This window comes from Rhinichthys klamathensis, unplaced genomic scaffold, assembly GCF_029890125.1.
Source record: "Rhinichthys klamathensis goyatoka isolate OS25496 unplaced genomic scaffold, OSU_Roscu_1.1 h1tg000281l_1, whole genome shotgun sequence".
Lineage (NCBI taxonomy): Eukaryota > Metazoa > Chordata > Actinopteri > Cypriniformes > Leuciscidae > Rhinichthys > Rhinichthys klamathensis.
The window spans coordinates 4,625,333-4,631,345 of NW_026606800.1; the positions used below are offsets into that span (position 1 = coordinate 4,625,333).

Consider the following 6,013-nt stretch of genomic DNA (forward strand, 5'->3'; position numbering starts at 1 on the left):
AGTAGTGTATTTTGCTCTCAAGTCAAATTGGCAATCTATTCGATTTTTGGAGAAATACGTTGCTTTATTTTGAACTTTATTGTGACTGGTAAAAGGCTAAACGTCCACGAGATGGCAGCATTTTACCGCATAATTTGAAAACGACAAGATCAATTTCTAGATTTTTTTTTAACTTGGTTTATTTAAAGCAATTTCCACAATTGGACACAAAACAGGTCCTGAAGCTCTTTTTAAAAATTGTCATTTATTTTTCAAGAGGTGCTACCAGAAAATCAGAAAATTGATCATCAACTTCAAACTATCTCATGTTAGATAATGACATTTATCTTACATGTCATAAACGTTACCGTTTCCTTAATTATTTGTTTAATGAGATTTGCAATTTACCTTGAACCCCGATTTGTTTGATTTTTCCACAAGAAACATTAAAATTTATTTTAAATCATTATGCCAGAATTGTATTTTGTTGTATTATTTTATTTAAATAAGACCCATCCAAATCAATTTAGTGGTTCAATAATAATATTGACATTGGTATGCTGCGAATATAAAAGCTGCTGACAGACCACATACCCCTAAAGAGCAAGCACACTTGTTGCAGACAGACAGACACAAAAGAAAAAGAAAGGAGTTATTGTGGTAAGGCGTCGTCTCCTGTCCAAGGCAGGGCTGGAAAATATGACCTTGGACTGCCACCTCAGCTGTCCTTCACTGGCGGGATGTTTCTGCTCTGTTTATAGGAAAGATTCAGTCACATTCTTTTCAAGCCAGTGGCATTGCACTATTAAAACACAGGTCTATCCAGCGACACATTTACAAAAAGCGTGGCTTTGTAGCCTATTAAGCGAATTGGATTTAAACCTGGAGTTACAATGTCTAGATGACTAAATCATACAGGCACATACACTTTGGTGTCATTTTGTGTAAAAAAAAAAATTAAAAGACAAAAAAGATAACCTAAACCTTTCAGGAAGCAGCAAGATCCCTACACTCTTAAAGGGATCGTTCACACAAATATGAACATTTTGTCATCATTTACTCACCCTCATGTTGTTCCAAACCTCTATGAGTTTTTTTCTTCTGCTGAACACAAAAGCAGATATTTTAAAGAATGTCATAACCAGACAGTTGATGGCACCCATTGACTTCCAAGTTTTTTTTAGTTTTTTTTTTCTACTATGGAAGTCAATGGGTGCCGTCAACTGTCTGTTTACTGACATTCTTTAAAATATCTGCTTTTGTGTTCTCATGCTGGTTTGGAACAACTTGAGGGTGAGAAATGACAAAATTCAGATTTTTGGGTGAACCATCCCTTTAAAAATAAAGTTTCTTTATTGGCATTGATGGTTCCATGGAGAACCTTTAACATCAATGGAACCTTTCCATTCTACAAAAGGTTCTTTATAGTGGAAAAAGGTTCTTTAGATAATTAAAATGTTCTTTACACAAAGAAAAACAAATTATTTGAAGAACTGTTCACTTAAAGGTTCTTTAGGAACCTGCAATATTTCTTCTATGGCATCGCTACGAAAACTCACCTTTGGAACATTTATTTTAAAAGTGTATGGAGGATTTCTTTTGGACTATCAGACCGTGTATACACATACCTGCTGCATGGCTGAAGTTAGCATCAACAAAGCAGAGAAAACTTCCTGAAATCCTAACAAACACGCGTTTAGTCCAATCATCCACCGTCACAGTTAGACCTCCACTGGGTGGATGGCCTGCCACACATAACCTGTCTGCTCCATTAACCTCATGTTTAGGAAAAAAAGTCTCTCTAGATGTGGCTGTGGGGCACAAACCAGACCCTGTCAGCTATACTTCACATCTTCACTGGCCATTAGCACATGCTGCGGCCAAACCTGTTGGCAGGGACCACACACGTACACTCACACTGAAAGAGTGGGGATAAAGAGGCAGGAAAGCAGTGAGAAGCGTGGACCGCCCCACAAAATGAAAAGGGATGTGCCTCTGTGGTCTTCCGAACCGGTCAGGCCAGCTGGAGCCTTCAACAAAAGCAAACAAGGTCATAAAGTGGGTGCAGAAAAGAACGGGCCTGGAGAAGAGCCACTGTGATGTGAGGAAATGTGTGGTACACATGGGTCTGATTCAACAGTTCCTGCACTGTCGGGGAGTGAGAATACAGCAAACAATGTGATAAAGTGCTGCTTTATGAACCACTGTGAAAAACAACTGTCAAAGGGTCATGATTATGAAGCATTAACTTCATTTGAAAAATAAAGTAGTGAAACCAAATCAGTAAGACAGTACAGGCCTTCTCATCATTGTATCATATATGCAATGCCACTCTTTCAAAATGCAAAAAGGTCAAGACGTACCAAGTTTTCTGCATACACATAAACGTTTAAAAAAAAAAAATAAAGTTAACCTCAAGGATGTATTGAATTGATCAAATGTGGCAGTAATGATTTTTACACTGGTACAAAAATGTATATTTTAAATAAACATGACCAAACACATTTGTTTTTCTACCACGATGCAGGCTTTCCATTGACTTCTATTATTTTTATACTGAGCTAATATTTTATATGCACTACCCCTAAACCTAACCCTCACACACAATCCATTTTAACATGTTTATAATGACATCATTTAGCTATTCCCCACCTATGAATTCTACAGGAGAAATGTTAAATATGCACAGTTAAATTAAGTTGTGAAAAAGCCACATTTGTAAACCATAAATGCATCACTTGTTTGACTATTTTAGCTCTTCTTTACAGTAACATCTTTACAAAATCCCTACACCCATTTCCAACCACATTTGCTTAACTATGATAATTGTTTCAGAAATTATGAACATTAACGTTTACTTGTGAGGTCAGAACCCAGTGGAAAGCGTCTCTGCTTCATTCTTCATAACACATGAGCGCTCCCCATGGGTACAGTTAGAGGTTTATTTTGTGCTTGACTTATCGACAGCATACTTCATGCTGATGATTCACTCCAGAGGCCCCTGACACAGTGATTGGACAAGATCAACAGAGACGTGACCCACTGATCTATTCAACCCATCCAGCTGACAACACAAATTCCTCTGGCACGTATGCAAAGCTTACACCAGCATGAGATTTCCAGTCAAAACCTTATCTCACCTTGCTATTTTTTTTTTTTTTTTACATTGCTAGAAAATGCAGCTAAAACCAGCTTAAGGTGGTAGCTGTTTTTCAAAACATTGTACCTGGTTGGTTTCCCAGCTGGTGGAGAAGGACATCAAAGGAACATTCATCATCGTGTGGTGTGTGATCCTCCAGTGTACACAACCTGCTTGCTGTCATATTTGCTCATTCGCACGTTTTGGAGATCATTGCAATGGTTAGCATGGCCCAGTTAACCCCTGCTGCATGCTAGATGTTGTAACTACAGCATCTGACTGCAAAATCTGCTCACTGCAGAGCCAATGGGTGGAGCTGGACATCCAGCCACGCCCTCTCTGAATGCAATGGGTGGAGCTTGAAGATCCAGCCACACCCTAGCCCTGCCCATATCCCTATCCCTAAACTTGAACCTAATTAGGTGAAGCTGGACTAGGTCTCTGCAGTGAGCACCACTTGCAGCAAAAAGCATCTTTCTGCATTGACGGACATTCAAATATATCATAATAATAAATTGCAAAAATTGACAGTAGATTTTTTTTAATGAAATATCTGTGATATATTGCTTGCAAAAATATTTATTTCTACAGCTGAATACATACGCCTATTTGTTATTTGTCTGTTATTTTAATTCAAACACTGTCAATTTTCATGATTTATCACACCTTTTATCTTTTGTCAAATCAACTTAGATAATTAATGTGGTTCAGATAACATAATATTTGGAGTTTCTATTTATTAAACCAATCTCCAATGTATTAACTAAAAATTTTAATTTCAATGAACTCAAAATTTTAAGGCGACCAGGTAACTAACTTTTTTTTTAAGTTAAACCAACAATATATTTTTTTTTACAGTATAAGTGTATTATAATATACATTTATGTGAATGCAATTAGCCACAGTTTATGGAAAACAAACATTTTAAAGACTTGAAAAAATAAACAAAAATAAACTGAACTAACTGAAATAAACAGCTTTAAGTTGAAGTACTAAAATGACAAAATAAAACTGCAATAAATTAAAGTTAAATACAAATATTTATATTTATAAATAATAAAAATGACAAAAGCACATGACAAAATACTAAATAACACTGCTGTTCCAAGCTAGCTTAGCTTAGCTCACACACACACACACACACACACACACACACACACACACACACACACCACTGCTAAGTATTTTCCAAAACACCTAAGCTGATTTTGAAAGCAGACACAGCTAGTAAAGTTATTTGTAATTCAACATTCATATCAACTCACAGTGTTAGAACAGCATTTCCACAGCATATTTGGGTCAAAAGTTTAACAATCCTAAGTAGGGCAAAGCAAAAATTCTTTCTTCAGAGACATTTCTGTAGAACGCACAGAGCAGCTCAGCCATGTGTGGAAAGCTGGAGAATGTGCGAGGATTGCACCAGAGGGAGCCATTAAATCAAGGTCATGTGACGCTCACCATCAGTCCAAAAAACTCTTGGCACTGTCATGCACTGAGATTCACTTGGGAGTCCAACCATATGATTCTGGATCTTTGAATACAAGCCCAGGAGGAACCATGGAGCACAACAGCAAAGGATATTAGCATTGCATCTGAAAACTTAAAACATCACTTATACGAACATGCCATATGGAGAAAGTCTCCTCTCTCAAAACTGTCCCACAGAAGAGTTCATGAGTTTAGATCTCTTGAGTCAATGAAATCATTGGCAAATGCAAATCAAGTATTTTATACATACAGTCCCTCCGCTTTCTCGATGACACTTACAACAAAACACGTTAAGGAGGGGGCTGCAGCGGTTTCAGTCCCAATGAGGCTGCGGTTGAGGGTTTGCCAGAGGGAGGCGTCAGTGTAATCTTTGTGGTCTGGAATGTAGTCATTCTCTTTATGTCCAACTGAGCTTGTTTATTTTTATCTATTGTGAAATAAAGCTGCTTTATTGTGGTCCAGTTAAGTTGCCATTTCGTCTCAGTAACTGGTTCAATGTCTCACTGCATGAACCTTGTCAAATCTCAGCAACAAAGCTACAATGGCCTGTTTTAATGACTCAATACAGTCTGTATTTTTATTGTTTTGCCTGTTTAACCGCATTGCTTATAAAGGGTTCTCATTTCAGGGTGACCATACAAAGCCTGTTAAATCATTTCTTGTAATTTTGGAAAAAATATTTAAAATAGACATGTCTGATGTTTATAAATCATGTCTGCATCCTTTTACATTCTTTATGCAGAATGCTTTAGAACTGCAGTCACAGCCTCACCATCTTTGTTTTTGCAGAAGGCTGAACAAATTTGACAGCTGATTTACTAAAATGTCCATTACACAATGTGCAGTGCTTGAATGCAAAGTCACGTTTGATAAAAGTGTCTGCAAAATGCATAAATGTACAAAAGGGGCTTACTGCATGGTATCCAACAATACAATATACCAAAGTCCTTTTGTGTCTCTATATACCGGTAAATTGTCTCTGAATATACTCAGTTAAGACTAGAAATTGTATTAGCTATAAGTTTATGATATCTCCTTCCAGATTATTTAAGACTGCCAAGTTATGTCAAAAGTGTGTGTGTGTGTGGAGCATTTAATCACCCGAAAATCAAACATAATACACCCCTTATGCATGTTATCACGTCTGTCAAAAACTTAGACTGGCTGTCAGTTTGAATATTAGAATTAAAAACATCGGCATAACACACTTATTGGCATGAATCCCTTCACTTAATGGCCTTGCCGGCCAAGAAATAAGCAATTTTAACCTTACGATCCATCTGTTTTCAAATTCACATCATTCGAACATCACAACATCGATGTCTGTCAAAAATAACGTGCACAATACACAGTAGTATTTACGAGAAGCAGAGGTCCAGCGAGTGTATGCATTTCCTGGAGAACCCA

At 37.1% G+C, this 6,013-nt stretch overlaps 1 long non-coding RNA gene across 1 annotated transcript; it reads right to left on the reverse strand.

Moving 5' to 3' along the window:
* Positions 1-1,534: 1,534 nt before the first annotated feature.
* Positions 1,535-4,858, reverse strand: LOC130103105 (uncharacterized). Its single transcript, XR_008809323.1, has 2 exons — positions 4,384-4,858; positions 1,535-2,009 (listed from the first exon to the last, which is right to left on the reverse strand). It is a non-coding gene; the product is annotated as an uncharacterized LOC130103105 (long non-coding RNA).
* Between the last annotated feature and the right edge of the window lie 1,155 nt (positions 4,859-6,013).